This window comes from Schistocerca americana, unplaced genomic scaffold, assembly GCF_021461395.2.
Source record: "Schistocerca americana isolate TAMUIC-IGC-003095 unplaced genomic scaffold, iqSchAmer2.1 HiC_scaffold_124, whole genome shotgun sequence".
NCBI classification, from domain to species: Eukaryota; Metazoa; Arthropoda; class Insecta; order Orthoptera; family Acrididae; genus Schistocerca; species Schistocerca americana.
In genome coordinates, this window is record NW_025725308.1 from 35,001 (window position 1) to 40,000 (window position 5,000).

The following is a 5,000-nucleotide window of genomic DNA, read 5'->3' on the forward strand; positions in this document are numbered from 1 at the left end:
TTCCCGCTGTCCCTATACATGAGCTGCGAGCTGTACCACTTACGAGCTACAGACGCGATCGCGTTGCTCTCTGTACGAATGCAGATGCTCAGCGGTCAGCTAGGAGGCGCTCCATCCATGTCGGTACCGGTGAGCGTTGCACTCGCAGTCGCAAAAACGTACGGCAAGTATATTACTCGGAAGAGTCAATGACAGTCCAAGCCCCCCTGCGTGGGAAGAGTCTTTCTAGGCCATGACCCACCGGAAGGGCGCAGCGTCCCCCACCCCAGACATGTGACGTCACACTATCGGTATTGACGACTAGACTGATTCCTTATAATCATTTGCCATACACCGGTGGAAGCTGCCGAGACGAGTAACTACATGGCGGCCTCGCCGTGTCACTAATGTACAGAGATACAACAGTTTCGACTGGAACCGGATGAAACGTATACACGGCGCTGATTAGTAATAGATAGAGCCATCAAAATACAGATAATGTATACAACTGTCCGTATACATGCTGAAAGACTCTGCTCACAATCACAACCACACGTCAGCCAGACACTCTTATCACGCACTACTCTCTGCCTGTAACAGGCACAGAGACAATATGTAAGCACCAGCATGGAACAACACCCAGTGCATCCTCTCCGCCACATTAGACTATCCACACTATCATAACCAGACCGGGAGGTCCACTCACAAAACAGAATATCCCACCCTTCCGACAACCACCATTGCTCAGCTAAGCCACCAACACCCACACATGTCCTACACAGGGGTACACCCAACATCACAATACTGCCTCCTGTCACAGCACACAAACAATGGCAGGAATGAAAGACACAGGTCTGCCACAAGCATGGAATCAGAGCGCCGCCTGTTATGAGCCAAAGGTGCACCCTGACGTGGCAAATCAGATGATGCCGCAGTCATTTACTTACGATAATCACAATCAACAAACCGGCCCCCCCCCCCCCAAAACACCTTTCCTTACAACAATGTGTACCTTAACCTAACCCGTATTGTGCCTTAACCTAACCCGTATTGTGCCTTAACCTAACCCGTATTGTGCCTTAACCTAACCCGTATTGTCCCTTAACCTAACCCGTATTGTGCCTTAACCTAACCCGTATTGTGCCTTAACCTAACCCGTATTGTGCCTTAACCTAACCCGTATTGTGCCTTAACCTAACCCGTATTGTGCCTTAACCTAACCCACGTTGTGCCTTAACCTAACCCACGTTGTGCCTTAACCTAACCCACGTTGTGCCTTAACCTAACCCACGTTGTGCCTTAACCTAACCCACGTTGTGCCTTAACCTAACCCGTATTGTGCCTTAACCTAACCCGTATTGTGCCTTAACCTAACCCGTATTGTGCCTTAACCTAACCCGTATTGTGCCTTAACCTAACCCGTATTGTGCCTTAACCTAACCCGTATTGTGCCTTAACCTAACCCGTATTGTGCCTTAACCTAACCCGTATTGTGCCTTAACCTAACCCGTATTGTGCCTTAACCTAACCCACGTTGTGCCTTAACCTAACCCACGTTGTGCCTTAACCTAACCCACGTTGTGCCTTAACCTAACCCACGTTGTGCCTTAACCTAACCCACGTTGTGCCTTAACCTAACCCACGTTGTGCCTTAACCTAACCCACGTTGTGCCTTAACCTAACCCACGTTGTGCCTTAACCTAACCCACGTTGTGCCTTAACCTAACCCATATTGTGCCTTAACCTAACCCATATTGTGCCTTAACCTAACCCATATTGTGCCTTAACCTAACCCATATTGTGCCTTAACCTAACCCATATTGTGCCTTAACCTAACCCATATTGTGCCTTAACCTAACCCATATTGTGCCTTAACCTAACCCATATTGTGCCTTAACCTAACCCATATTGTGCCTTAACCTAACCCATATTGTGCCTTAACCTAACCCATATTGTGCCTTAACCTAACCCATATTGTGCCTTAACCTAACCCATATTGTGCCTTAACCTAACCCGTATTGTGCCTTAACCTAACCCGTATTGTGCCTTAACCTAACCCGTATTGTGCCTTAACCTAACCCGTATTGTACCTTAACCTAACCCGTATTGTGCCTTAACCTAACCCGTATTGTGCCTTAACCTAACCCGTATTGTGCCTTAACCTAACCCGTATTGTGCCTTAACCTAACCCGTATTGTGCCTTAACCTAACCCGTATTGTGCCTTAACCTAACCCGTATTGTGCCTTAACCTAACCCGTATTGTGCCTTAACCTAACCCGTATTGTGCCTTAACCTAACCCGTATTGTGCCTTAACCTAACCCGTATTGTGCCTTAACCTAACCCGTATTGTGCCTTAACCTAACCCGTATTGTGCCTTAACCTAACCCACGTTGTGCCTTAACCTAACCCACGTTGTGCCTTAACCTAACCCACGTTGTGCCTTAACCTAACCCACGTTGTGCCTTAACCTAACCCACGTTGTGCCTTAACCTAACCCACGTTGTGCCTTAACCTAACCCACGTTGTGCCTTAACCTAACCCACGTTGTGCCTTAACCTAACCCACGTTGTGCCTTAACCTAACCCACGTTGTGCCTTAACCTAACCCATATTGTGCCTTAACCTAACCCATATTGTGCCTTAACCTAACCCATATTGTGCCTTAACCTAACCCATATTGTGCCTTAACCTAACCCATATTGTGCCTTAACCTAACCCATATTGTGCCTTAACCTAACCCATATTGTGCCTTAACCTAACCCATATTGTGCCTTAACCTAACCCATATTGTGCCTTAACCTAACCCATATTGTGCCTTAACCTAACCCATATTGTGCCTTAACCTAACCCATATTGTGCCTTAACCTAACCCATATTGTGCCTTAACCTAACCCATATTGTGCCTTAACCTAACCCATATTGTGCCTTAACCTAACCCATATTGTGCCTTAACCTAACCCATATTGTGCCTTAACCTAACCCATATTGTGCCTTAACCTAACCCATATTGTGCCTTAACCTAACCCATATTGTGCCTTAACCTAACCCATATTGTGCCTTAACCTAACCCATATTGTGCCTTAACCTAACCCATATTGTGCCTTAACCTAACCCATATTGTGCCTTAACCTAACCCATATTGTGCCTTAACCTAACCCATATTGTGCCTTAACCTAACCCATATTGTGCCTTAACCTAACCTATATTGCGCCTTAACCTAACCCATGTTGCGCCTTAACCTAACCTATGTTGCGCCTTAACCTAACCTATGTTGCGCCTTAACCTAACCTACGTTGCGCCTTAACCTAACCTATATTGCGCCTTAACCTAACCTATATTGCGCCTTAACCTAACCTATATTGCGCCTTAACCTAACCTATATTGCGCCTTAACCTAACCTATATTGCGCCTTAACCTAACCTATATTGCGCCTTAACCTAACCTACGTTGCGCCTTAACCTAACCCACGTTGCGCCTTAACCTAACCCACGTTGCGCCTTAACCCAACCCACGTTGCGCCTTAACCCAACCCACGTTGCGCCTTAACCCAACCCACGTTGGGCCTTAACCCAACCCACGTTGCGCCTTAACCCAACCCACGTTGGGCCTTAACCCAACACACGTTGGGCCTTAACCCAACACACGTTGGGCCTTAACCCAACACACGTTGGGCCTTAACCCAACACACGTTGGGCCTTAACCCAACACACGTTGGGCCTTAACCCAACACACGTTGGGCCTTAACCCAACACACGTTGGGCCTTAACCCAACACACGTTGGGCCTTAACCCAACACACGTTGGGCCTTAACCCAACACACGTTGGGCCTTAACCCAACACACGTTGGGCCTGAACCCAACACACGTTGGGCCTCAACCCAACACACGTTGGGCCTCAACCCAACACACGTTGGGCCTCAACCCAACACACGTTGGGCCTCAACCCAACACACGTTGGGCCTTAACCCAACACACGTTGGGCCTTAACCCGCTCTGTAATTGTCATACGACGCGTTAAATTAGTGTAGTGTTGCCTAACTGCAACCCCCGCAATATAGTTTGCTACTCGCACTGCCTGGTCCCCAGTGTATCGCTTCATGTTAAACACCTTGCAGCGATACACTGTAATGTGGATGGCAGCAGGACGTACATGCTCAATGCCCTTCGCAGTTGTTCATTGGCATTCGCATGGCGAAGCACTTAGCCTACGCTGTGGTACGGCCTGTGTCAACTGTCCGCTGATGTTGTACGTCCAAATCACACACTGTACTGCACATTGGTCCTCATGTACTGAATGATACATCGTGGTACATGTGACCGTACAACGACTGCGCCAACAACGGCGAACCATGCGGTCCAACTGTTGTGCACTCAGCTATGTGTCGTCTCCCTATAAGAGCCGGATTGCAGTGTGGTATGCCCTGGATGGCGATCAGCATGAGCCGTCTGTTGATGTAGTGGCGCGTGTTGTCAGACGTAGTCGTCTCTTCTCACACACCGTGACAGCATGGTGCACTGCGTTCCACATCTGCGACATGCGACAGAGGCCGGTTGACAGTCGTTCGCGCAATGGACATCGCATACGTACGGGGGCCACCTTCCACGTGTTCGCGAAGCGTGCACATGTTGTTGCGTGTATGTGGGCAGACATAGTGTGTCGTGACACCTGACACAGGCATGCAACAATCGTTGAATTTGCAAATGGCGATGGACGTCTACGTTTGCTGGTGACGTTACGCAAATGAACAACTGGTAAACCGTTGTGGTGCGGTTGTTCTCGCTAGAGGTGAATCAGTGATGGCGACGATCGGTTGAGCTACCAACCGGTTGTTTCAGCGATACCCACCATGCCCACGAACGTGAATGGCATGTGGGTGTGAAGCGATACGCGGCGGTGGCTGGGTGGGACCGTCCCCGGCCGGTGAGGGGGGGCCTCCCGGCGTGCTGGCCGCGCGGTGCGTGGGCGCACGCGCTACAGCCGGCTGGTGGGGGCGGCCAGTGGCAGGCGCGCCGGCCGACGG